At 42.1% G+C, this 27,349-nt stretch overlaps 16 non-coding genes across 16 annotated transcripts; all 16 read left to right on the top strand.

Annotated features, from left to right (window-relative positions):
* Positions 1 to 1,392: 1,392 nt before the first annotated feature.
* Positions 1,393 to 1,464, top strand: trnac-gca (transfer RNA cysteine (anticodon GCA)). The gene has a single exon. It is a non-coding gene; the product is annotated as a tRNA-Cys (tRNA).
* Positions 1,465 to 1,961: 497 nt separating this feature from the next.
* trnac-gca (transfer RNA cysteine (anticodon GCA)) lies at positions 1,962 to 2,033 on the top strand. The gene has a single exon. It is a non-coding gene; the product is annotated as a tRNA-Cys (tRNA).
* An 839-nt stretch (positions 2,034 to 2,872) lies between these two features.
* Positions 2,873 to 2,959, top strand: trnay-gua (transfer RNA tyrosine (anticodon GUA)). The gene is given in 2 exon segments: positions 2,873 to 2,909; positions 2,924 to 2,959. It is a non-coding gene; the product is annotated as a tRNA-Tyr (tRNA).
* Positions 2,960 to 3,051: 92 nt separating this feature from the next.
* trnac-gca (transfer RNA cysteine (anticodon GCA)) lies at positions 3,052 to 3,123 on the top strand. The gene has a single exon. It is a non-coding gene; the product is annotated as a tRNA-Cys (tRNA).
* Positions 3,124 to 5,262: 2,139 nt separating this feature from the next.
* trnay-gua (transfer RNA tyrosine (anticodon GUA)) lies at positions 5,263 to 5,349 on the top strand. The gene is given in 2 exon segments: positions 5,263 to 5,299; positions 5,314 to 5,349. It is a non-coding gene; the product is annotated as a tRNA-Tyr (tRNA).
* Positions 5,350 to 5,441: 92 nt separating this feature from the next.
* trnac-gca (transfer RNA cysteine (anticodon GCA)) lies at positions 5,442 to 5,513 on the top strand. The gene has a single exon. It is a non-coding gene; the product is annotated as a tRNA-Cys (tRNA).
* Positions 5,514 to 7,168: 1,655 nt separating this feature from the next.
* On the top strand, positions 7,169 to 7,255 carry trnay-gua (transfer RNA tyrosine (anticodon GUA)). Its single transcript is given in 2 exon segments — positions 7,169 to 7,205; positions 7,220 to 7,255. It is a non-coding gene; the product is annotated as a tRNA-Tyr (tRNA).
* An 83-nt stretch (positions 7,256 to 7,338) lies between these two features.
* On the top strand, positions 7,339 to 7,410 carry trnac-gca (transfer RNA cysteine (anticodon GCA)). The gene has a single exon. It is a non-coding gene; the product is annotated as a tRNA-Cys (tRNA).
* Positions 7,411 to 7,907: 497 nt separating this feature from the next.
* On the top strand, positions 7,908 to 7,979 carry trnac-gca (transfer RNA cysteine (anticodon GCA)). Its single transcript has one exon. It is a non-coding gene; the product is annotated as a tRNA-Cys (tRNA).
* A 1,831-nt stretch (positions 7,980 to 9,810) lies between these two features.
* On the top strand, positions 9,811 to 9,882 carry trnac-gca (transfer RNA cysteine (anticodon GCA)). Its single transcript has one exon. It is a non-coding gene; the product is annotated as a tRNA-Cys (tRNA).
* A 2,053-nt stretch (positions 9,883 to 11,935) lies between these two features.
* trnac-gca (transfer RNA cysteine (anticodon GCA)) lies at positions 11,936 to 12,007 on the top strand. The gene has a single exon. It is a non-coding gene; the product is annotated as a tRNA-Cys (tRNA).
* Positions 12,008 to 13,201: 1,194 nt separating this feature from the next.
* trnay-gua (transfer RNA tyrosine (anticodon GUA)) lies at positions 13,202 to 13,288 on the top strand. The gene is given in 2 exon segments: positions 13,202 to 13,238; positions 13,253 to 13,288. It is a non-coding gene; the product is annotated as a tRNA-Tyr (tRNA).
* An 83-nt stretch (positions 13,289 to 13,371) lies between these two features.
* On the top strand, positions 13,372 to 13,443 carry trnac-gca (transfer RNA cysteine (anticodon GCA)). The gene has a single exon. It is a non-coding gene; the product is annotated as a tRNA-Cys (tRNA).
* A 1,410-nt stretch (positions 13,444 to 14,853) lies between these two features.
* Positions 14,854 to 14,940, top strand: trnay-gua (transfer RNA tyrosine (anticodon GUA)). Its single transcript is given in 2 exon segments — positions 14,854 to 14,890; positions 14,905 to 14,940. It is a non-coding gene; the product is annotated as a tRNA-Tyr (tRNA).
* Positions 14,941 to 15,023: 83 nt separating this feature from the next.
* Positions 15,024 to 15,095, top strand: trnac-gca (transfer RNA cysteine (anticodon GCA)). Its single transcript has one exon. It is a non-coding gene; the product is annotated as a tRNA-Cys (tRNA).
* Positions 15,096 to 17,146: 2,051 nt separating this feature from the next.
* On the top strand, positions 17,147 to 17,218 carry trnac-gca (transfer RNA cysteine (anticodon GCA)). Its single transcript has one exon. It is a non-coding gene; the product is annotated as a tRNA-Cys (tRNA).
* The last annotated feature ends 10,131 nt before the right edge of the window (positions 17,219 to 27,349 follow it).

The raw sequence follows: 27,349 nt of genomic DNA, 5'->3' as shown, positions 1-27,349 counted from the left end.
AAGCCAAGGAGAACAAACTGGCCTTTTTAGATTGTGCAGTAACAATAGGAGAGGCCAGGCGACTCCAGGTAGAAGTTTACAGGAAGCATACACATACGGACCAATACCTGCTGTTTGACTCACACCATCCACTGCAGCACAAACTCGGAGTGATCCGGAACACTACACCACAGAGCTCAAGTGGTGCCTACTTACACAGAGGGAAAAGTGAAGGAGGAGCAAAATGTGGAGAAAGCCCTCTCTGCTTGTGGATATCCAAAATGGGCCTTCAATAGATCTAAGAGAGCTAAAAAACAGGACAAATCACAGGATAAATCATTTTAATCATCTCGAGAATCTCCAGAAAAGACAGAATCCTTCCTTTGCTTTGCACCTTGATCTAAATCCCACCAAACCACCTCAAGAAAAGTCTCTGATAACTCATAAAACACAGCAGAGACAATACAAACTAAACTACTGTTTAGTTTGTTGGAAGAGGGTATAGCTCAGTGGTAGAGCATTTGACTGCAGATCAAGAAGTTGGATATCACATTTGGAATGTAATATACAATTTTGCAAATACAAAAATGCACCTTGATCTGAATCACACCACAGCAGTTCAAGAAAAGTCTGCCCGGTACACCATCTTCGTCAGAAACCTCCACGTGTACGATCAGCGCACCACCCCCCACTGGACCCTGTTCACGAACCGTCTTACCACCCACCTCCAACACCTTCACATAGCCATCCCCCACCATTTTAACAAGACCCTGCTCCCCCGCAACACCCTCATCACCGTCACCCCCCAAGGACATTTGGACTTTCACTTTTGATCACTCACCCCATCCCCCACCCCACCTCGGATTCTGAAAGACTGAAATCAAAATGTGCAAATATTGTTTATTCAATCTAATATTATCTCTCAAATTATGTCCCAGTCCGCCCTGCCCCCCCATGTGTCCTATTCAACCCCGCACCCTCCCTACTTGCCCCAGTGTCGCCTGTCTTGGGATGTACATGCACACATTTATTTATTATTTCTTGTATGTTCCCCATCTTCCTCCATGTGGCTTTATAAATGCATTAAAATACTTGGTGCTAAATACATCTGAAACGTACCTTTGGAATGTAATATACAAGTTTGCAAATATGTCACACCAAAAGGCATATTTAGAAAAAATATATAACTTGAATCATCAAGGATTTATCCAGAGCTCAAAGCCTCAATTTTGTGCCTTCGATAGCTCAGTTGGTAGAGTGGAGGGCTGTAGACTAAACAGCTGAAATCCTTCGGTTGCTGGTTTAAATCCAGTGCGAAGAATCTTTTAGGTGGGGTCAAACAGGTGAAGCTTTCAAATGCTAGAACAGCATTCATAATGGCTCACAGTTCATCTACTTTTTAGCTTCATGGAAGGGGGTATAGCTCAGTGGTAGAGCATTTGACTGCAGATCAAGAGGTCTCTGGTTCAAATCCAGATGCCCCCTGGCTGGTCCACACTTTGTTATATTACAAGCTTTGTCTGTGTAGACCCTCAGTTGTCCAGGTCTGATCCATAGCAAACAATGAAGTTAAATCTGTCAACTGGACAAATCTTGTAGGAGTGAAGATGTTTTTCTGCTCATCCAAGCCGCTACTTCAGTTCTGGTCAGATTGCTGGTGGCCACTGTCTTTAACGCTATCTGAGGGGAGGGGCTAACTACACTGAAACTGTAAGCAGCCATTGTCTCCAGTTTCAGCTGAAACTACCCTATTCAGCCCTTAACGACCCCGCTATTGTTCTTATTGTTCTGGGTATGAGGATGGAGTTGTAGATGGGGGAGAGATTATGTCTCAGGCCCCCATTTCTGTTTAAGGAAGGATTCTCTTTCCTAACAAAAAAAAGCTTCTTTAGCTCCTCTCTCAAACCATTTCTTTTTTTCTGGCTCAGATCGGAACTTTACTATCTTCAAAGGAGTGGTTATTGTCTTTGAGTGTGGTGGAAGGGGGTATAGCTCAGTGGTAGAGCATTTGACTGCAGATCAAGAGGTCTCCGGCTCAAATCCGGATGCCCCCTGGCTACTTCTTAGTTTGTTGGACTATGAACTTTATTGTTCCTTCTCGTAGAACCTTGAGGCTTTATAGATGCATTAAAATACTTGGTGCTAAATACAGCTGTAACTTACCTTTGGAAGGTAATATACAACTTTGCAAATGCGTCACACATAAGGGCAGATTTAGCAAAATTCATGATAACACCAGTAACACCAAAAACAAACATGGCTAATTATCGATCTATAAGCATCCTTCCTGTTATATCGAAAATAGCTGAGAAATGGGTAGACAAGCTTCTCACTGCTCACCTAGAAAACACCAAACCCTCCTTACATCCATTACAGTTTGGCTTTTGTACCTATCACTCCACAGACACTGCCCCGTGTGTGTTAACAGAAAATATAAAGAGCTTGGTGGATAGGAGTCCCTGTGTTGGGGCTGTCTTTTTAGACTTAAAGAAAGCCTTCGACTCCGTAAACCACCAGATCTTGCTTTCCATGTTGACTCAGTTTAACATCTCTAAATGCATTAAAATACTTGGTGATAAATACATCTGAAACGTACTTTTGGAAGGTAATATACAACTTTGCAATATGTCACACATAAGGGCATATTTAGGAAAAAGTATGATAAATAACTTGAATCACCTCGAGAATCCCCCAAAAAGACAGAATCCTTCCTTTGCTTTGCACCTTGATCTAAATCCCACCACACCAGCTCAAGAAAAGTCTCTGATAACTCATAAAACACAGCAGAGACAATGCAAACTAAACACAGGGTTGATATTGAGAACACTGACATTTACCAGATCCTCCTTTCTCTTGCCAGAGGTTTATCTAGAGCTCAAAATCAAAAAATGTGCCTTCGATAGCTCAGTTGGTAGAGCGGAGGACTGTAGACTAAACAGCTGAAAGCCTTACGTTGCTGGTTCAAATCCGGCTCGAAGGATCTTTTAGTTGGGGTCAAACAGGTCAAGCGTTCAAACGCTAGAACAGCATTCATAATGGCTCACAGTTTATCTACTATATGATTTCATGGAAGGGGGTATAGCTCAGTGGTAGAGCATTTGACTGCAGATCAAGAGGTCTCTGGTTCAAATCCAGATGCCCCCTGGCTGCTCCTCATTTTGTCTGCTGTCTGCTCCTCAGAAGTAACATTTACCAGATCCTCCTTTCTCCCTCAGCCATCTCTTATATACCACCAGCCACCAATATCAGCCAGGTTCTTTGCTCATCTGTTACTGTCAGTAGTAGCCAGTTTTTTATATGCCACTGCTCATGCCACCTCAGACCACAGCACCAGGCAACGTGATGCCACTGCACCAGACTCTCTCCATCTCCACACCACAATTTGAGAGCACTCCCACTGATCCTGCCCAAACACAAGACACACCACAAAAACGCAAGTACACAAGGACAGTCACCTCCAACAAATGCACCAAGTGCGGAGAACCCCACACCACAGACACCGGCCACAGCCAGTTTAAAGGGAGAATTTACTGCCCCAACAGGGAGACACTAACTAAGGAGCAGTGGCTTAGACTGATGAGAAAATGACAATATAACATTACTTTTTTTTTTTTTTTTGTATATAAAGGTACTCTGCCTTTTGTAAATATTTTGTAAATATTTTTGGAATATGTAGTAAGTAGGAGTTTTGTGATTAAACACTGTAGTCTATAATAATAATGATACTTATAATTTGTTGAGCATGTACATAGGTTGTAAGTATGTATATAATATATTTTGTACATACTTTTATAATACATATTTTCTGTTATCTTTTATAATAAATATTTCTTGTTTTCTGTTTTATTTTGACAAATAAAAATTCCCAAATTTCTCAACTTTCAATACTGTGTTTTTGCTTTTTCTTTTGATTGGGTGATGGGTGATAAATATACTAAATGAAGTCAAACAAACACATGATAGATATTATTATATACTATATTATTTTAAATACACAGTTACTATATAATGTGATCTAATGCTACTGACGTACTATGAGGATCACCAACTCTAGTGGACTGACTGGACAAATCATAAATCACAAAGTTCATCTGGGGTGCGTGCACCTGCTGTGGCTGTGGACAAACAAACAATTTGACCCAAGCCTGGCAGATTTACAGCTTCCTCTAACATCTGCTTAATTAGCTTGTTTGTGTAAACACATTTTGATATAATAATTTGATTATTTTTTGTGTAGTAATTAACATGGTATACAAATTAATTGAATACATAGTGGTCTGAGTCTTTGCCATAGTTATCATGTTTAATCCATTGTTTTTCAATAAATGTATATTACTACTAATGCTACTAATATTGCACAAAACATTTGACAAATTCAAATGAATAACCCTGTTGGCAACGTACAATGAAGTCGTAGGCCATTGTGTTGAATACAACCATAGAGATACTTGGTAGAGGTTCGGACTCGACTACTATTTGCTTTCATGGAAGGGGGTATAGCTCAGTGGTAGAGCATTTGACTGCAGATCAAGAGGTCTCCGGTTCAAATCTGCATGCCCCCTGGCTCCTCCTCAGTTTGTCTGCTGTCTGCTGTCTGCTCCTCAGAAGTAACATTTACCAGATCCTCCTTTCTCTTGCCAGAGATTTATTCAGAGCTCAAAAAAACAAAGCTGTGCACTTGCTAGCTCAGTTGGTAGAGTGGAGGACTGTAGACAAAACAGCTGGAATCCTTAGGTTGCTGGTTCATATGCAGCTCAGAGGATTTTTTGGGTGGGGTCAGACAGGTCAAGCGTTCAAATGCTAGAACAACATTCATGATGGCTCACAGTTTATCTACTATTCAGCTTGGTGGAAGGGGGTTTGTTGGACTATGAACTTTGGACTATGAACCTCAGTTTGTTGGACTATGAACTTTATTGTTCCTTCTCGTAGAACCTTGAGGCTTTATAAATGCATTAAAATACTTGGTGCTGAATACATCTGAAACGTACCTTTGGAATGTAATATACAACTTTGCAATACGTCACACAAGGGTATATTTAGGAAAAAGTATGATAAATAACGTGAATCATTTCGAGAATCCCCAGAAAAGACAGAATCCTTCCTTTGCACCTTGATCAAAATCTCACCACACCAGCTCAAGAAAAGTCTCTGATAACTCATAAAACACAGCAGAGACAATACAAACTAAACACAGGGTGGATATATTGAGAACACTGACATTTACCAGATCCTCCTTTCTCTTGCCAGAGGTTTATCTAGAGCTCAAAATCCAAAAATGTGCCTTCGATAGCTCAGTTGGTAGAGCGGAGGACTGTAGACTAAACAGCTGAAATCCTTAGGTCGCTGGTTCAAATCCGGCTCGAAGGAGTTTTTAGTTGGGGTCAAACATGTCAAGTGTTCAAATGATAGAACAGCATTCATAATGGCTCACAGTCTATCTACTATTTAGAGTTGTGGAAGGGGGTATAGCTCAGTGGTAGAGCATTTGACTGCAGATCAAGAGGTCTCCGGTTCAAATCCGGATGCCCCCTGGTTGCTCCTAAGACTGTTGGACTTAACTTTATTGTTCCTTCTCGTAGAACCTTGAGGCTTTATAAATGCATTAAAATACTTGTTGCTAAATACATCTGAAACTTACCTTTGTAATATACAACTTTGCAAATGCGTCACACATAAGGGCAGATTTAGCAAAATTCATGATAACACCAGTAACACCAAAAACAAACATGGCTAATTATCGATCTATAAGCATCTTTCCTGTTATATCGAAAATAGCTGAGAAATGGGTAGACAAGCTTCTCACTGCTCACCTAGAAAACACCAAACCCTCCTTACATCCATTACAGTTTGGCTTTTGTACCTATCACTCCACAGACACTGCCCTGTGTGTGTTAACAGAAAATATAAAGACCTTGCTGGATTAGAGTCCCTGTGTTGGGGCTGTCTTCTTAGACTTAAAGAAAGCCTTCGACTCCGTAAACCACCAGATCTTGCTGTCCATGTTGACTCAGTTTAATATCTCCAGCCAAGCTCTTTAATGGTTTACATCGTATCTGTCCCACAGGAAACAGTATGTGGTAGTTGATGGTGTGAAATCTTCAAGTTTAGACAGTGATGTCGGACTCCCACAGGGGTCGATCCTTGGGACAGTTTTATTTTCTCTCTTTATCAATAACTTACTAAATGCTTGTCCAAATGTATTTTCACAGATGTATGCGGATGATGCAGTCATATACACTCAAACCAAAACGTTCAGCAAGCTGCTGATGACCTCACACCTGCCTTATTGTTGGTGCATAACTGGCTTAAGGATTCGTGTCCTCTTGTTAAACACCACTAAAATGGTCTGTATGTACTTTTCAAAGCATCACACTGAACTAAAGCAACCCAATGTCTTTCTTAACGGTGTAGAGCTTGATCTGGTCTCAGAATTTAAATACCTTGGAGTAAAAAAAAGTCTCCCAGGTAATTAAGTTCAATAATCAGAATTCTCGCCACATCCGAAACAACTTAAACATGACTGCTGCTAAAACCTACTTCTACTCTATGATCATCTCCCACATAGACTATTGTTTAACTACTTGGTGTCTTGCCTGTCCCACAACACTTAAAACTTTGAAAACCTCTATATAATGCATTAAAATACTTGGTGATAAATACATCTGAAACGTACCTTTGGAATGTAATATACAACTTTGCAATACGTCACACATAAGGGTATATTTAGAAAAAAAATATGATAAATAACTTGAATCATCACGAGAATCCCCAGAAAAGACAGAATCCTTCCTTTGCTTTGCACCTTGATCTAAATCCCACCACACCACCTCAAGAAAAGTCTCTGATAATTCATAAAACACAGCAGAGACAATACAAACTAAACTACTTTTTAGTTTGTTGAAAGAGGGTATAGCTCTGTGGTAGATAATTTGACTGCAGATCAAGAAGTTGGATATCACAGTTGTATATCACATTTGGAATGTAATATACAACTTTGCAAATACAAAAATGCACCTTGCTCTGAATCACACCACAGCAGCTCAAGAAAAGTCTGTGAGAACCCATAAAACACAGCAGAGACAATACAAACTAAACACAGGGTAGATATATTGAGAACACTGACATTTACCAGATCCCCCTTTCTCTTGCCAGAGATGTATCCAGAGCTCAAAAACCTGACATTGTGCCTTCGATAGCTCAGTTGGTAGAGCGGAGAACTGTAGACTAAACAGCTGAAATCCTTAGGTCGCTGGTTCAAATCTGGCTCAAAGGAGCTTTTAGGTGGGGTCAAGCGTTCAAATGCTAGAACAGCATTCATAATGGCTCACAGTTCATCTACTTTTTAGCTTCATGGAAGGGGGTATAGCTCAGTGGTAGAGCATTTGACTGCAGATCAAGAGGTCTCTGGTTCAAATCCAGATGCCCCCTGGCTGGTCCACACTTTGTTATATTACAAGCTTTGTCTGTGTAGACCCTCAGTTGTCCAGGTCTGATCCATAGCAAACAATGAAGTTAAATCTGTCAACTGGACAAATCTTGTAGGAGTGAAGATGTTTTTCTGCTCATCCAAGCCGCTACTTCAGTTCTGGTCAGATTGCTGGTGGCCACTGTCTTTAACGCTATCTGAGGGGAGGGGCTAACTACACTGAAACTGTAAGCAGCCATTGTCTCCAGTTTCAGCTGAAACTACCCTATTCAGCCCTTAACGACCCCGCTATTGTTCTTATTGTTCTGGGTATGAGGATGGAGTTGTAGATGGGGGAGAGATTATGTCTCAGGCCCCCATTTCTGTTTAAGGAAGGATTCTCTTTCCTAACAAAAAAAAGCTTCTTTAGCTCCTCTCTCAAACCATTTCTTTTTTTCTGGCTCAGATCGGAACTTTACTATCTTCAAAGGAGTGGTTATTGTCTTTGAGTGTGGTGGAAGGGGGTATAGCTCAGTGGTAGAGCATTTGACTGCAGATCAAGAGGTCTCCGGCTCAAATCCGGATGCCCCCTGGCTACTTCTTAGTTTGTTGGACTATGAACTTTATTGTTCCTTCTCGTAGAACCTTGAGGCTTTATAGATGCATTAAAATACTTGGTGCTAAATACAGCTGTAACTTACCTTTGGAAGGTAATATACAACTTTGCAAATGCGTCACACATAAGGGCAGATTTAGCAAAATTCATGATAACACCAGTAACACCAAAAACAAACATGGCTAATTATCGATCTATAAGCATCTTTCCTGTTATATCGAAAATAGCTGAGAAATGGGTAGACAAGCTTCTCACTGCTCACCTAGAAAACACCAAACCCTCCTTACATCCATTACAGTTTGGCTTTTGTACCTATCACTCCACAGACACTGCCCTGTGTGTGTTAACAGAAAATATAAAGACCTTGCTGGATTAGAGTCCCTGTGTTGGGGCTGTCTTCTTAGACTTAAAGAAAGCCTTCGACTCCGTAAACCACCAGATCTTGCTGTCCATGTTGACTCAGTTTAATATCTCCAGCCAAGCTCTTTAATGGTTTACATCGTATCTGTCCCACAGGAAACAGTATGTGGTAGTTGATGGTGTGAAATCTTCAAGTTTAGACAGTGATGTCGGACTCCCACAGGGGTCGATCCTTGGGACAGTTTTATTTTCTCTCTTTATCAATAACTTACTAAATGCTTGTCCAAATGTATTTTCACAGATGTATGCGGATGATGCAGTCATATACACTCAAACCAAAACGTTCAGCAAGCTGCTGATGACCTCACACCTGCCTTATTGTTGGTGCATAACTGGCTTAAGGATTCGTGTCCTCTTGTTAAACACCACTAAAATGGTCTGTATGTACTTTTCAAAGCATCACACTGAACTAAAGCAACCCAATGTCTTTCTTAACGGTGTAGAGCTTGATCTGGTCTCAGAATTTAAATACCTTGGAGTAAAAAAAGTCTCCCAGGTAATTAAGTTCAATAATCAGAATTCTCGCCACATCCGAAACAACTTAAACATGACTGCTGCTAAAACCTACTTCTACTCTATGATCATCTCCCACATAGACTATTGTTTAACTACTTGGTGTCTTGCCTGTCCCACAACACTTAAAACTTTGAAAACCTCTATATAATGCATTAAAATACTTGGTGATAAATACATCTGAAACGTACCTTTGGAATGTAATATACAACTTTGCAATACGTCACACATAAGGGTATATTTAGAAAAAAAATATGATAAATAACTTGAATCATCACGAGAATCCCCAGAAAAGACAGAATCCTTCCTTTGCTTTGCACCTTGATCTAAATCCCACCACACCACCTCAAGAAAAGTCTCTGATAATTCATAAAACACAGCAGAGACAATACAAACTAAACTACTTTTTAGTTTGTTGAAAGAGGGTATAGCTCTGTGGTAGATAATTTGACTGCAGATCAAGAAGTTGGATATCACAGTTGTATATCACATTTGGAATGTAATATACAACTTTGCAAATACAAAAATGCACCTTGCTCTGAATCACACCACAGCAGCTCAAGAAAAGTCTGTGAGAACCCATAAAACACAGCAGAGACAATACAAACTAAACACAGGGTAGATATATTGAGAACACTGACATTTACCAGATCCCCCTTTCTCTTGCCAGAGATGTATCCAGAGCTCAAAAACCTGACATTGTGCCTTCGATAGCTCAGTTGGTAGAGTGGAGAACTGTAGACTAAACAGCTGAAATCCTTAGGTCGCTGGTTCAAATCTGGCTCAAAGGAGCTTTTAGGTGGGGTCAAGCGTTCAAATGCTAGAACAGCATTCATAATGGCTCACAGTTCATCTACTTTTTAGCTTCATGGAAGGGGGTATAGCTCAGTGGTAGAGCATTTGACTGCAGATCAAGAGGTCTCTGGTTCAAATCCAGATGCCCCCTGGCTGGTCCACACTTTGTTGGATTACAAGCTTTGTCTGTGTAGACCCTCAGTTGTCCAGGTCTGATCCATAGCAAACAATGAAGTTAAATCTGTCAACTGGACAAATCTTGTAGGAGTGAAGATGTTTTTCTGCTCATCCAAGCCGCTTCTTCAGTTCTGGTCAGAATGCTGGTGGCCACTGCCTTTAACTCTATCTGAGGGGAGGGGCTAACTACACTGAAACTGTAAACAGCTATTGTCTCCAGTTTCAGCTGAAACTACCCTATTCAGCCCTTAACGACCCCGCTATTCTTCTCATTGTTCTGGGTATGAGGATGGAGTTGTAGATGGGGAGAGATTATGTCTCAGGCCCCCATTTCTGTTTAAGGAAGGATTTTCTTTCCTAACAAAAAAAGCTTCTTTAACTCCTCTCTCAAACCATTTCTTTTCTCTGGCTCAGATCGGAACTTTACTATCTTCAAAGGAGTGGTTATTGTCTTTGAGATGGAGCTGTACAGCAGACTGGGGTCCAGAGGAACTCTCCCACCGGTGTTGTTACATCCTCTTATGGAGTAGCTGTTTAGTTTCTCCAATGTAACGCTCACTGCACTCCTCACTGAATGGAGTAGACTACATTATTTTGTTTATGGCTCAAAGTTTTGTCAAGTTCACATGGGAAGAAGCCAAGGAGAACAAACTGGCCTTTTTAGATTGTGCAGTAACAATAGGAGAGGCCAGGCGACTCCAGGTAGAAGTTTACAGGAAGCATACACATACGGACCAATACCTGCTGTTTGACTCACACCATCCACTGCAGCACAAACTCGGAGTGATCCGGAACACTACACCACAGAGCTCAAGTGGTGCCTACTTACACAGAGGGAAAAGTGAAGGAGGAGCAAAATGTGGAGAAAGCCCTCTCTGCTTGTGGATATCCAAAATGGGCCTTCAATAGATCTAAGAGAGCTAAAAAACAGGACAAATCACAGGATAAATCATTTTAATCATCTCGAGAATCTCCAGAAAAGACAGAATCCTTCCTTTGCTTTGCACCTTGATCTAAATCCCACCACACCACCTCAAGAAAAGTCTCTGATAACTCATAAAACACAGCAGAGACAATACAAACTAAACTACTGTTTAGTTTGTTGGAAGAGGGTATAGCTCAGTGGTAGAGCATTTGACTGCAGATCAAGAAGTTGGATATCACATTTGGAATGTAATATACAATTTTGCAAATACAAAAATGCACCTTGATCTGAATCACACCACAGCAGTTCAAGAAAAGTCTGCCCGGTACACCATCTTCGTCAGAAACCTCCACGTGTACGATCAGCGCACCCCCCCCCACTGGACCCTGTTCACGAACCGTCTTACCACCCACCTCCAACACCTTCACATAGCCATCCCCCACCATTTTAACAAGACCCTGCTCCCCCGCAACACCCTCATCACCGTCACCCCCCAAGGACATTTGGACTTTCACTTTTGATCACTCACCCCATCCCCCACCCCACCTCGGATTCTGAAAGACTGAAATCAAAATGTGCAAATATTGTTTATTCAATCTAATATTATCTCTCAAATTATGTCCCAGTCCGCCCTGCCCCCCCCATGTGTCCTATTCAACCCCGCACCCTCCCTACTTGCCCCAGTGTCGCCTGTCTTGGGATGTACATGCACACATTTATTTATTATTTCTTGTATGTTCCCCATCTTCCTCCATGTGGCTTTATAAATGCATTAAAATACTTGGTGCTAAATACATCTGAAACGTACCTTTGGAATGTAATATACAAGTTTGCAAATATGTCACACCAAAAGGCATATTTAGAAAAAATATATAACTTGAATCATCAAGGATTTATCCAGAGCTCAAAGCCTCAATTTTGTGCCTTCGATAGCTCAGTTGGTAGAGTGGAGGGCTGTAGACTAAACAGCTGAAATCCTTCGGTTGCTGGTTTAAATCCAGTGCAAAGAATCTTTTAGGTGGGGTCAAACAGGTGAAGCTTTCAAATGCTAGAACAGCATTCATAATGGCTCACAGTCCATCTACTATTTAGTGCCCTGTAAGGGGGTATAGCTCAGTGGTAGAGCATTTGACTGCAGATCAAGAGGTCTCCAGTTCAAATCTGGATGCCCCCTGGCTGCTCCTCAGTTTGTCTGCTGTCTGTAACTCAGCAATGGCATTTACCAGATCCTCCATTCAAATCCGACTCAAAGGAGCTTTTAGGTGCAGTCAAACAGGTCAACCGTTAAAATGCTAGAACAACGTTCTTAATGGCTCACAGTTTATCTACTTTTCCACTGGCTGGTCCACACTTTGTTGGACTACAAGCTTTGTCTGTGTAGACCTTCAGTCGTCCAGGTCTGATCCATAGCAAACAACAAAGTTAAATCTGTCAACTGGACAAATCTTGTAGGAGTGAAGACATTTCACTGCTCATCCAAGCCGCTTCTTCAGTTCTGGCCAGAATGCTCGTGGCCACTGCCTTTAAATCTAACTGAGGGGAGGGGCTAACTACACTGAAATTGTAAACAGCTATTGTCTCCCGTTTCAGCTGCAACTACCCTATTCAGCCCTTTACGACCCTGCTATTGTTCTCATTGTTCTGGGTATGAGGATGGAGTTGTAGATGGGGGAGAGAATATTCCGAAATAACTTAAACATGACTGCTGCTAAAACCTGCTTCTACTCTATGATCATCTCCCACATAGACTATTGTTTAACTACTTGGTGTCTTGCCTGTCCCACAACACTTAAAACTTTGAAAACCTCTATATAATGCATTAAAATACTTGGTGATAAATACATCTGAAACGTACCTTTGGAATGTAATATACAACTTTGCAATACGTCACACATAAGGGTATATTTAGAAAAAAAATATGATAAATAACTTGAATCATCACGAGAATCCCCAGAAAAGACAGAATCCTTCCTTTGCTTTGCACCTTGATCTAAATCCCACCACACCACCTCAAGAAAAGTCTCTGATAATTCATAAAACACAGCAGAGACAATACAAACTAAACTACTTTTTAGTTTGTTGGAAGAGGGTATAGCTCTGTGGTAGATAATTTGACTGCAGATCAAGAAGTTGGATATCACAGTTGTATATCACATTTGGAATGTAATATACAACTTTGCAAATACAAAAATGCACCTTGCTCTGAATCACACCACAGCAGCTCAAGAAAAGTCTGTGAGAACCCATAAAACACAGCAGAGACAATACAAACTAAACACAGGGTAAATATATTGAGAACACTGACATTTACCAGAGCCACCTTTCTCTTGCCAGAGATGTATCCAGAGCTCAAAAACCTGACATTGTGCTTTCGATAGCTCAGTTGGTAGAGTGGAGGACTGTAGACTAAACAGCTGAAATCCTTAGGTCGCTGGTTCAAATCCAGCTCGAAGGAGCTTTTAGGTGGGGTCAAGCGTTCAAATGCTAGAACAGCATTCATAATGGCTCACAGTTCATCTACTTTTTAGCTTCATGGAAGGGGGTATAGCTCAGTGGTAGAGCATTTGACTGCAGATCAAGAGGTCTCTGGTTCAAATCCAGATGCCCCCTGGCTGGTCCACACTTTGTTGGACTACAAGCTTTGTCTGTGTAGACCCTCAGTTGTCCAGGTCTGATCCATAGCAAACAATGAAGTTAAATCTGTCAACTGGACAAATCTTGTAGGAGTGAAGATGTTTTGCTGCTCATCCAAGCCGCTACTTCAGTTCTGGTCAGATTGCTGGTGGCCACTGTCTTTAACGCTATCTGAGGGGAGGGGCTAACTACACTGAAACTGTAAGCAGCCATTGTCTCCAGTTTCAGCTGAAACTACCCTATTCAGACCTTAACGACCCCGCTATTGTTCTTATTGTTCTGGGTATGAGGATGGAGTTGTAGATGGGGGAGAGATTATGTCTCAGGCCCCCATTTCTGTTTAAGGAAGGATTCTCTTTCCTAACAAAAAAAAGCTTCTTTAACTCCTCTCTCAAACCATTTCTTTTCTCTGGCTCAGATCGGAACTTTACTATCTTCAAAGGAGTGGTTATTGTCTTTGAGTGTGGTGGAAGGGGGTATAGCTCAGTGGTAGAGCATTTGACTGCAGATCAAGAGGTCTCTGGCTCAAATCTGGATGCCCCCTGGCTGCTTCTTAGTTTGTTGGACTATGAACTTTATTGTTCCTTCTCGTAGAACCTTGAGGCTTTATAGATGCATTAAAATACTTGGTGCTAAATACAGCTGTAACTTACCTTTGGAAGGTAATATACAACTTTGCAAATGCGTCACACATAAGGGCAGATTTAGCAAAATTCATGATAACACCAGTAACACCAAAAACAAACATGGCTAATTATCGATCTATAAGCATCCTTCCTGTTATATCGAAAATAGCTGAGAAATGGGTAGACAAGCTTCTCACTGCTCACCTAGAAAACACCAAACCCTCCTTACATCCATTACAGTTTGGCTTTTGTACCTATCACTCCACAGACACTGCCCCGTGTGTGTTAACAGAAAATATAAAGAGCTTGCTGGATAGGAGTCCCTGTGTTGGGGCTGTCTTTTTAGACTTAAAGAAAGCCTTCGACTCCGTAAACCACCAGATCTTGCTTTCCATGTTGACTCAGTTTAACATCTCTAAATGCATTAAAATACTTGGTGATAAATACATCTGAAACGTACCTTTGGAGGGTAATATACAACTTTGCAATATGTCACACATAAGGGCATATTTAGGAAAAAGTATGATAAATAACTTGAATCACCTCGAGAATCCCCAAAAAAGACAGAATCCTTCCTTTGCTTTGCACCTTGATCTAAATCCCACCACACCAGCTCAAGAAAAGTCTCTGATAACTCATAAAACACAGCAGAGACAATACAAACTAAACACAGGGTAGATATATTGAGAACACTGACATTTACCAGATCCCCCTTTCTCTTGCCAGAGATGTATCCAGAGCTCAAAAACCTGACATTGTGCCTTCGATAGCTCAGTTGGTAGAGCGGAGGACTGTAGACTGAACAGCTGAAATCCTTAGGTCGCTGGTTCAAATCTGGCTCGAAGGAGCTTTTAGGTGGGGTCAAGCGTTCAAATGCTAGAACAGCATTCATAATGGCTCACAGTTCATCTACTTTTTAGCTTCATGGAAGGGGGTATAGCTCAGTGGTAGAGCATTTGACTGCAGATCAAGAGGTCTCTGGTTCAAATCCAGATGCCCCTTAGCTGGTCCACACTTTGTTGGATTACAAGCTTTGTCTGTGTAGACCCTCAGTTGTCCAGGTCTGATCCATAGCAAACAATGAAGTTAAATCTGTCAACTGGACAAATCTTGTAGGAGTGAAGATGTTTTTCTGCTCATCCAAGCCGCTTCTTCAGTTCTGGTCAGAATGCTGGTGGCCACTGCCTTTAACTCTATCTGAGGGGAGGGGCTAACTACACTGAAACTGTAAACAGCTATTGTCTCCAGTTTCAGCTGAAACTACCCTATTCAGCCCTTAACGACCCCGCTATTCTTCTCATTGTTCTGGGTATGAGGATGGAGTTGTAGATGGGGAGAGATTATGTCTCAGGCCCCCATTTCTGTTTAAGGAAGGATTTTCTTTCCTAACAAAAAAAGCTTCTTTAACTCCTCTCTCAAACCATTTCTTTTCTCTGGCTCAGATCGGAACTTTACTATCTTCAAAGGAGTGGTTATTGTCTTTGAGATGGAGCTGTACAGCAGACTGGGGTCCAGAGGAACTCTCCCACCGGTGTTGTTACATCCTCTTATGGAGTAGCTGTTTAGTTTCTCCAATGTAACGCTCACTGCACTCCTCACTGAATGGAGTAGACTACATTATTTTGTTTATGGCTCAAAGTTTTGTCAAGTTCACATGGGAAGAAGCCAAGGAGAACAAACTGGCCTTTTTAGATTGTGCAGTAACAATAGGAGAGGCCAGGCGACTCCAGGTAGAAGTTTACAGGAAGCCTACACATACGGACCAATACCTGCTGTTTGACTCACACCATCCACTGCAGCACAAACTCGGAGTGATCCGGAACACTACACCACAGAGCTCAAGTGGTGCCTACTAACACAGAGGGAAAAGTGAAGGAGGAGCAAAATGTGGAGAAAGCCCTCTCTGCTTGTGGATATCCAAAATGGGCCTTCAATAGATCTAAGAGAGCTAAAAAACAGGACAAATCACAGGATAAATCATTTTAATCATCTCGAGAATCCCCAGAAAAGACAGAATCCTTCCTTTGCTTTGCACCTTGATCTAAATCCCACCACACCAGCTCAAGAAAAGTCTCTGATAACTCATAAAACACAGCAGAGACAATACAAACTAAACTACTGTTTAGTTTGTTGGAAGAGGGTATAGCTCAGTGGTAGAGCATTTGACTGCAGATCAAGAAGTTGTATATCACATTTGGAATGTAATATACAATTTTGCAAATACAAAAATGCACCTTGATCTGAATCACACCACAGCAGTTCAAGAAAAGTCTGCCCGGTACACCATCTTCGTCAGAAACCTCCACGTGTACGACCAGCGCACCGCCCCCCACTGGACCCTGTTCACGAACCGTCTTACCACTCACCTCCAACACCTTCACATAGCCATCCCCCACCATTTTAACAAGACCCTGCTCCCCCGCAACACCCTCATCACCGTCACCCCCCAAGGACATTTGGACTTTCACTTTTGATCACTCACCCCATCCCCCACCCCACCTCGGATTCTGAAAGACTGAAATCAAAATGTGCAAATATTGTTTATTCAATCTAATATTATCTCTCAAATTATGTCCCAGTCCGCCCTGCCCCCCCATGTGTCCTATTCAACCCCGCACCCTCCCTACTTGCCCCAGTGTCGCCTGTCTTGGGATGTACATGCACACATTTATTTATTATTTCTTGTATGTTCCCCATCTTCCTCCATGTGGCTTTATAAATGCATTCAAATACTGGTGCTAAATACATCTGAAACGTACCTTTGGAATGTAATATACAAGTTTGCAAATATGTCACACCAAAAGGCATATTTAGAAAAAATATATAACTTGAATCATCAAGGATTTATCCAGAGCTCAAAGCCTCAATTTTGTGCCTTCGATAGCTCAGTTGGTAGAGTGGAGGGCTGTAGACTAAACAGCTGAAATCCTTCAGTTGCTGGTTTAAATCCAGTGCGAAGAATCTTTTAGGTGGGGTCAAACAGGTGAAGCTTTCAAATGCTAGAACAGCATTCATAATGGCTCACAGTCTATCTACTATTTAGTGCCCTGTAAGGGGGTATAGCTCAGTGGTAGAGCATTTGACTGCAGATCAAGAGGTCTCCAGTTCAAATCTGGATGCCCCCTGGCTGCTCCTCAGTTTGTCTGCTGTCTGTAACTCAGCAATGGCATTTACCAGATCCTCCATTCAAATCCGACTCAAAGGAGCTTTTAGGTGCAGTCAAACAGGTCAACCGTTAAAATGCTAGAACAACATTCTTAATGGCTCACAGTTTATCTACTTTTCCACTGGCTGGTCCACACTTTGTTGGACTACAAGCTTTGTCTGTGTAGACCTTCAGTCGTCCAGGTCTGATCCATAGCAAACAACAAAGTTAAATCTGTCAACTGGACAAATCTTGTAGGAGTGAAGACATTTCACTGCTCATCCAAGCCGCTTCTTCAGTTCTGGCCAGAATGCTCGTGGCCACTGCCTTTAAATCTAACTGAGGGGAGGGGCTAGCTACACTGAAACTGTAAACAGCTATTGTCTCCCGTTTCAGCTGCAACTACCCTATTCAGCCCTTTACGACCCTGCTATTGTTCTCATTGTTCTGGGTATGAGGATGGAGTTGTAGATGGGGGAGAGAATATTCCGAAATAACTTAAACATGACTGCTGCTAAAACCTGCTTCTACTCTATGATCATCTCCCACATAGACTATTGATTAACTACTTGGTCTCTGCCTGTCCCACAACACTTAAAACTTTGAAAACCTCTATAAAAGAAGTCTAAAAATACTTGATAAAAAACCCATTTCCCACCATCACTGTCACATTCTGAAAAAACATAGACTCTTGGACTTTAACAACATGGTCAACCTCAAAAGAGCTTGTCTAATTTATAAGGTCCTACACTCCCTTGCACCACCAACTTTAAAGGAGTACATTAAATATAAAGACAATCTAGCAACGAGCCAACGCCACAGGTGACCTGCTGATCCCCCACCGACGGACCACCTTTGGTCTGAATGTATTATCTGTCCAAGGTGGGAACCTGTGGAAATTTCTCCCGGTAATGTGCCACGTACATTTCTTTTAAAGCTCAAATGAAAAACTGGTTATGGTCAAACCAAACATGCACTCACCTATAGTAGCAACGTGGTTTTAACTGTTCCATAAAGACATATTTACATGTATGGACAAAATATGTCCCTCAATCCCACTGTCACGTCTTCCGAGGAGGAAGCAGAAACTGGGGACCCAGAGGCGGACTCGTCCATCACCCTGGCTGAAGTCACTGAGGTGGTTGGCAAGCTCCTCGGTGGCAAGGCTCCGGGGGTGGACGAGATCCGTCCTGAGTACCTCAAGTCTCTGGATGTTGTGGGGCTGTCTTGGCTGACACGTCTCTGCAACATCGCGTGGCGGTCGGGGACAGTACCTGTGGAGTGGCAGACCGGGGTGGTGGTCCCTCTGTATAAGAAGGGGGACTGGAGGGTGTGTTCCAATTACAGGGTAATCACACTCCTCAGCCTTCCCGGTAAGGTCTATTCCAGGGTACTGGAGAGGAGAATCCGACCGATAGTCGAACCTCGGATTTAGGAGGAGCAGTGTGGTTTTCGTCCTGGTCGTGGAACACTGGACCAGCTCTATACTCTCCATCGGGTCCTCGAGGGCTCATGGGAGTATGCCCAACCAGTCCACATGTGTTTTGTGGATCTGGAGAAGGCATTCGACCGTGTCCCTCGTGGTGTCCTTTGGGGGGTGCTCTGGGAGTATGGGGTCCGGGGCTCTTTGCTAAGGGCTGTCCGGTCCCTGTATGACCGGAGCAGGAGCTGTGTTCGCATTGCCGGCAGTAAGTCAGACCTGTTCCCAGTGCATGTTGGACTCCGCCAGGGCTGCCCTTTGTCACCGGTTCTGTTCATTATATTTATGGACAGAATTTCTAGGCGCAGCCAGGGGCCGGAGGGGGCCTGGTTTGGGAACCACAGGATTTCATCTCTGCTGTTTGCAGATGATGTTGTCCTGATGGCTTCTTCGAGCCAGGACCTGCAGCAGGCACTGGGGCGGTTTGCAGCCGAGTGTGAAGCGGCTGGGATGAGAATCAGCTCCTCCAAATCCGAGGCCATGGTTCTCGACCGGAAAAAGGTGGTTTGCTCTCTCCGGGTGGGTGGTGAGTCTCTGCCCCAAGTGGAGGAGTTCAAGTATCTCGGGGTCTTGTTCACGAGTGAGGGAAGGATGGAGCGGGAGATTGACAGGCGGATCGGTGCAGCGTCTGCAGTGATGCGGTCGCTGTATCGGTCCGTTGTGGTAAAGAAGGAGCTGAGCCGGAAGGCGAAGCTCTCGATTTACCGGTCAATCTACGTTCCTACCCTCACCTATGGTCATGAGCTCTGGGTAATGACCGAAAGGACAAGATCGCGGATACAAGCGGCTGAAATGGGCTTCCTCCGCATCTGCTCAGGATGCCTCCTGGACGCCTCCCTAGGGAGGTGTTCTGGGCATGTCCCACCGGGAGGAGGCCCCGGGGAAGACCCAGGACACGCTGGAGGGACTATGTCTCTCGGCTGGCCTGGGAACGCCTTGGGGTCCCACCAGAGGAGCTGGAGGACGTGTCCGGGGTGAGGGAAGTCTGGGAGTCCCTGCTTAGACTGCTGCCCCCGCGACCCGGCCCCGGATAAGCGGAAGAAGATGGATGGATGGATGGACAAAATATGAATGGGATGGGTGGAGAATATAATTGTCTTGAATGGGTGACCAAACTGACTGGAATATATATATATATATATATATATATATATATATATATATATATATATATATATATATATATATATATATATATATATATATAGGTTTGTTCTCTACCAAAGCCACAGATCCAGCTGAGTGAGAAGCCAGTATCATGTACTCTGAGCAATGTTGTGTTCTCACCTCTGTCACAGCTCTGGCATTCAATGATTGAGATTCTGCTTTGCCCTACTGTCACATACAGCGCCTCTGTTACATCTACGTCCCCAGCTCTGCCTCTATACATTTCCCCTGGAATAATGGCAGCAGTCTTTACTGGAAGAATTTTGTTTGATGTAATTCCACCAAAGCAAGGTTTTGTCATGATACAATACTGATCCATAGGACTATGATACAATGGCCATGATACAGTGGCTGTTTACATACTCTACAAAGATTTCTAAAGACAGCAACACCTGATTTGCATATGTTAAAAAAGGAAATATTCAAAATCCACTTTAATGAGGTTTAAACCATATTACAGTGTTCCCTCATCTTTAAATTTGTCAGAGTTGTATTATGAGTTATTCAAGCATGTTTGAGTAATACTGTATTAACCAAACACCACAAAATTCTGATGCAGCTCGACTTTTGTTGACAAGTAGCAGATCGGGTGGGGACTTTCCTCTGGCCAATAGGTGAACTCGGTTTCTAGTTTGTTGTTGTTTCTTCACTCTCGTCTATCTGTGATGCAGCACTGCCCCAGGTGAAGGGGATATCCCATTTTGTTTTGGCTTAGTTTGTTTGACCTGAAGTGTGGAGAGAACATGATCCACACCGAATGAACCTGAAACAATCCTTCATCTTAACATTTGGGTTGCCAGTTTTAATGCTGAAAACCAGTTGGTCTAAACCCAAAATCTGATCTGAATACTCACTATCTAGAGTGATTGCAGTACCTTTTTTAAAACAGGATGACAGCAGACTACATACAGTTCCTTTAAACAGAAGCGTAACAACATTTACCTTTTTACATGTTTTCTGTCTATAGAATAAGGAAAACATAAGTACTGGGGAACAGGGAAGTACGCACGTCTATGAATGGTGCTATAGTGCAGCTATATTCAGAATTGACACCCTTCCATGTTACAACAAAAAACCCCAGTGCATTTTTTCCACCAAACATGCTGAGTACGGATCTATATTTACTGAGCTTTTGCTAGCACTTTGAGAAAGATCGTGTTAGCAGCTCCAACTTAGCTTCTACTGCAGAAAAAAAACATTGAGCAGAGATAAATTCTGCCAACCCATTCTTAGCCATTTTTATATATTTTTTTGGTCCCAGAGGTGACATTCTGACTCCACATTGAGGATCAGTTCGCAGGTATTCACAAACCTTTTTTCCCCCATGCTATGACACTATCTAGTTCCTCTATTCTTTCGCATCAAACTTTTTAAACGCTTCCTGGAAATATTGCTTGACTTTTTAACAGACAGATAGAGTTCGGAGTGGATTATTTCAGATGGAATTGAGGCCAACGTAGGTCTTTTTTGTCTAATTTTAACAGGGCCTTTTATGTGACAGGTTGAATGCGTGTGGGTGGCAGTACAAACAAAGGTGAATCGATGCGTTCCCCCAGGAAGACATGACAGGGGCGGAGAAAAGAAAGAGAAAGAGAGAGAAAGAGAGAGAGAGGATGAGGAAGGAGGAGGCTGGAGGGAGGAAGGGAGGCGCTATGACACTGGGTTCATGGTTTGTGGTTGGCACCCTAGGGAGATCATTAGCTCACAATATGGAGTCTATCAATCGTAAGAGATACACCGCGGTCTGTGTGAAGCTGGCTGTGAACGGTGGCAGTAACACGGCAAACAAAATGGAGTTAGAGGGAAGGAATTATGTCTTGGTGAAACAAGAAGGGAAGAGATAATGTCGGCGAGGTCAGCTCTATGTAGAAAAGGTATTACGCTTGTATGGGGTATAAACTGTTACATAGCATATCTAGATCACCATGTTACCTTTTTTTTTTTTTTAATAAAGCTTTTTAAATTATCTGTGTAAATCCCTCAGTCGTCCAGGTCTGATCCATCGCAAAAGACGAAGTTCAAATCTGTCAACTGGACTAAAGGTTGTAGGAGTGAAGACGTTTCTCTGCTCATCCAAGCCGCTTCTTCAGTTCTGGTCAGATTACTGGTGGCCACTAGCTTATATCTATCTGAGGGGAGGGGCTAACTACACTGAAACTGTAAACAGCTATTGTCTCCAATTTCAGCTGAAACTACCCTATTCAACCTTTAACAACCCTGCTATTGTTCTTATTGTTCTGGGTATGAGGATGGAGTTATAGATGGAAGAGAGATTATGTCTCAGGCCCCCATTTCTGTTTAAGGAAGGATTCTCTTTCCTTTAACTCCTCTCTCAAACAATTTCTTTTCTCTGGCTCAGATCGGAACTTCACTATCTTCAAAGCAGTGGTTAGTGTCTTTGAGATGGAGCTGTACAGCAGACTGGCGTCCTGAGGAGCTCTCATGCTAGTGTTGGTGCATTCTCTTATGGAGCAGCTGTTTAGTTTTTCCAATATAACGCTCACTGCACTCTTCACTACACTGAATGGAGTAGACCATATTACCTTCTTTGTGACTTGGGGTTTTGTCCTTTGGATGAGCCAGTTTCTGTCTTAAAGTGTTAGTAGGTTTGGAAAAGACAGGAATCTCATACTGTCTGAAAATTCTCTGAAGTTTTTCAGACAAACCCACTGTGAAAGGATTAGTTACGTCTTTCCTTCTAGGTTCAGATTCCCTGCTGTCCTGTTTTTTTAATCTCTCTTAGATCTATTGAAGGGCCACTTTGGATATCCACAAGCCAAGAGGGCTTTCTCCAACGTGTTGTTCCTCCTTCACTTTTCCCTCTGTGTTTGTAGGCACCACTTGAGCTCTGTGTTGTAGAGTATGGATCACTCAGAGTTTGTGCAGTGGATGGTGTGAATCAAACAGCAGGTATTGGTCAGTGTGAGTTGGTTTCCTGAAGACTTCTACCTGGAGTCGCCTGTCCTCTCCTATAGTTACTGCACAGTCTAAAAAGGCCAGTTTGTTCTCCTTGGCCTCTTCCCGTGTGAACTTGATGTTTGGATCTAGAGCATTAATATGTGCTGTAAAGGGCTCCAGATCTTGGATTTTGATTTTAGTCCAGTTGTCATCCATGTATCAATACCAATGTGTGGGTGGAGTTCCTGGAAATTAGGTCAATATCCTTTTGAAAATAAGCTTTTTTGTACATCAGGGTCACAGTGAAAGTAGACAACATCCAAACAATTTCGTGCAAAGACTGAGAGCTACATAAAATGCCATATTTGCCAAGTTTTAAAAAAAAAAATTTTAATTTTTTAATTTTTTTTTAATTTTAAAGTTTTTGAAGGCCCTCCACAGCGCCATCACAACACAATCAGCCTGCATCCCACTAATGAACTACTGCACATTCCATCAGGTTGGTGAAGTTGTAGTGTATTGTTTTGTGTCATGCTTTTGTGTACTTGTATGGAGAATTGTCGAGTGGGAGTGTATGTGATGTAGGCTTGTGGGCGGAGCTTTGTACAGGCTCGTACTGCCCTCCATAAGGAGGGTTCAAATAGGGCTCGGGAGGTGTAGCAATAAATAGTAACAAACAGTCATTATAGTCATTTTTTTGCTTAATTTATGAGTTGTGTCATTTAGGTATTAATGGTAGAAAACATTGCTTGTTAAAACAGCAGGTCAAGAATAATCTTGTTTGTGCTTGTTTGTGTAAAAAGAGGCAGATGAAAAGAACCCAGGGCAACGCTTCACAATGTATCTATAACAATTAGATGTGTGATAAAATCATAAATACATAATATATACCCTATATGCAGGGGTGGAGCCTTGTTGTACGGTTATGGGACTGAATGAGGGCAGGGGTTAAAAGTGAACGTGAGAACGCTATGATCTAAAAGTAATCAACAGCAATCATGAATCTTTTCTGAACGTGTTTACAGGGTTTGGTAAGTTTTAAAAACCAAGGGGTTAGATATCTGCAGGATATTGTAGTACTCAAGAAGAAGATTGAAACTGTAAAATAATCATACAAATATTTGAGCTAGATCTCAAAAGCGCCTTGCTCAGACCATAGAAAAAATGAGATATACCAGGCCTAGGGCTGCTTGATTATGGTAAAAAAAATAATATGGGTATCGTACATTTTTTTATTCCTACAGGAACAGAGGACAATACAATACAACATTTAAAGGTCTATATTACGCAAAAATGACTCTTGTGAACTTTAATTTACAATACCGAACACTTATTTGCATAGACAGAAGGTGCAACGTCAGCGTACCCTAAATGAGCAGAATGAACAGAAGAAATGAAAAGTGTTGTGTCTCACCAAAATAGACTGATACATACTCAACATACTCATTTTCCACATCGTAAAAGATGGTCCCAGATGAGCTGCATGCAGAAACTCTTCCTGGGCAGAGGACATGGTGACCCTGGTGGCAGAGGGGAGTGTGTCACTGATAGAAAAGGCCTCTCACACAGAGTACATCCACAGTGTTCCAGAGGAGGTGATCCCAGCTCCTGTCCCGTCGACGCCTGGCCAGCCAAGCGGAGCAGCCACCTCCCCTTGTCCTTCTGCTCAAGGCTCTCTGCTCCTACACTGTCAATACTATATATACTGTACAGTACAAATATATGCACACAAAGACACAGTAGATGTATGATGCTGAGGTGCAGGCTTCGGTGTCTCCCAACAAGATAAAGCATACACAATACACAATAAGATAATAATCCAGCTAGATACTCATAATCTAGCCTGATTGTCCATTGTTTTCAGTTGAAAGAACTCTAAGACACAAGATTATGGCAGGTTTGTGGAGCCAATCCCTAACAAATAAAGGTAAGGTTGAACATCTGTGGATCATGTTGAACCATGGTTATATAGGCCCCTGCCATCCATCTGAAATTATGACATAATCAAATTTTAACCTATTTCATAAACCAAGTTATTCAAAATGACGACTCCACTTAATTTCTAAAATTTCTACTCAGAATGGCAACAGCAACATGGCATCTTGAAAAGCTTTCCTTTAAGTGACTGTGGCCTCTCCTGAACATGGAGGAACTCTACAATTGTCTTCATTTACAGAGAAGAAACAGGTTACATTTCTGTGTTATAGCTTCAAACTGCACCTTGAAAGGTGGTGCGTTGAAGAAGGTTAAGAGTTTAACTCCTGGTCACCCAGGTCTCGATGTGTGGAGTTTGCATGTTCTCACTGTGCTTGGGTGGGTTTCCTCCAGGTGCTCCGGTTTCTCCCATCAACCCAAAACATGCATTAGGTCAAATCCTCCACCTGAGGTAGTCCTGATCAAGCTGAAAAACTCTCTCTCTCAATAAATGCTGCTGTCTGGCTCATTATTTTGGTCTTAAAATGTGTGAATTAACCCACTGATCCTGGTACTTTTATTTCGCTATTTTGTGTGTTAAGAAAGACATGAACATTAACAACAGACAAATCAGCCCCCTTCTTACCCTGAGGTCATTCTCGCTAGAGTTAGCAACGGATTTGACTGACAGTGTTGCTAAGCACCCGCTCCCTGCTAAACCAGTGGTGTGGGTTACCAGCCTTTTTTCCAGATTAGTTTTCTGGTTGCTATGATACTCCAAATTCGCTCCAAAGCTGCTAGCTTCGATGAGCTTCAATTGACTAGAGCCAAGCGCTATGGTTGATGTCAAATTCCCTTTGTCCACTTCTTTATACAGTCTATGCTACTACTACTACTACCAGGTGTTTTTAATGATAGAACCATGATATAATATTAATGACTTTTTTCACACTTCTCTCGTCTCAGCTTCTAGCACAAAATGACTCATCTCTGCATAAAACCACACACGGGAGTCTCACATTGACACGTTATTAATTACTTGTTTGTTGTAATAAATCATTTTGCTTTTAAGGCGAGCATATGTAAAGTAGCGTTCAGTGGAAGTGATAGCCCCCGGTGCTACGTTCAACAGACTGGGAAATCGGAGCGTCTTAATGCATAAGATATGAAAACAGCTGTGAGGGAAATCGTTATAGCCGTCAGTGCAGGCCATCCATACATGTATATTGTGGTTTAGAATGGAGATGGATACAGTTACAATCAATAGTGTGTACGCGTGCACGGGCATGTGGAGCGCCGTCATACGTGATAAAACTAAAGGAACAATACGTCAAGCTGCATTATTAAGCATGTACGTAATCTGCTTCTGTCATAGAATCGATATGAATTTGACATATCTGAACTGGTATATAGAAAAGAGAGAGGAAAGTGCTTAGTCTACAGGGATACAATAACAAATCCAGCATTGCATAATATGTTCCTGCACATGTCTTCGTATGAAAGGTGCTATTTATAATAATAACAGAAACAGGTCCATTGACTTCCTGTTCAGAACTGCAGAACTTAGCAACCCTGTCTCTTCGTAGTGGTATTTCAATGTAAGCAGAAGATCCTAATTTATGTGTATGACTCCAAATCCAGCTGTTTTGAAGAACAAAAGTGTTGCCCAATGACACAATGGTAGTATTCATCTGTGGAAGTTGGAATCAGACCACTAAGCTGTGGATCAGTGGATCTGACTGCTCCACCATGAAGTTAAGTACGAAGTAATAGATAGAGACAGGTTTTTCAGAGCACTCAAGCCACAAACTCAAACATGCATAAATCAATCAAAAAAACTACAGTATTTTGAATCTTTTTAACCTTTTGTTGACCTGTATGCACTGTACCTAAAACTGTTGGGCTGGACTAGTCTTCTGACTTTCATACCTTTCATACCCGGGTTTCAGTACCACATGGGGTGAAATGATCGAGCATGGAATACTAAACAGCAAACTCCTGCAAGCCCCTACATGGGATATACCACTGGAACGTAAAGGGCCTGTATCACACTATTTTCAGATCTTTGTTATAATGTTGCTTCCTCATCAAAAACATTTAGAGCTGCATATTTAGACTGAGTTCTTCTCTCAAACAGAAAACACTCTGTTCCACCTTGTCATGTCATGTGGTGATACAAGAAGTGGTCCACTGTGGTTTAAAACTCCACACACCTTCGCTAGAATAATTTGGATAATTTCAGACCTGGAGTTGCCAATCTAGCAAGTAAAAGGTAGCTGTTAACTTGAAAACTACCACTACATGGCATCACAAGGTGGAATTTTGTGCTTTGGAGATGTAGACAGAGAAATAATAGTGGGTTACTCAAAAGTGTGAATGAAACAAAACACAACTCCAGGTATGTTTTGGAGGAAGTAACATTATAACATGGAGTTAAAGAGTCAGTTTTTCGCAATAACGACCTTTAACTGATGTGGCTAACGTTATGATATCCTACCAGTTAAAGAGACCTGGCCTGAAGCAGCTGGGAGAAGGCTTGGTAAACGAAGGCAGTGGCGCAGTAACCCTCAAGCTGGAGAAGTGACTACAGCAGATCTGGGGAAACACATAAGTCCAGAAGAGCGCCTCTGACACATGCTTTGACTTAAATCA

This window comes from Periophthalmus magnuspinnatus, chromosome 22 (genome assembly GCF_009829125.3).
Source record: "Periophthalmus magnuspinnatus isolate fPerMag1 chromosome 22, fPerMag1.2.pri, whole genome shotgun sequence".
NCBI lineage: Eukaryota > Metazoa > Chordata > Actinopteri > Gobiiformes > Gobiidae > Periophthalmus > Periophthalmus magnuspinnatus.
This window is presented reverse-complemented; position numbering and strand designations above follow the sequence as displayed.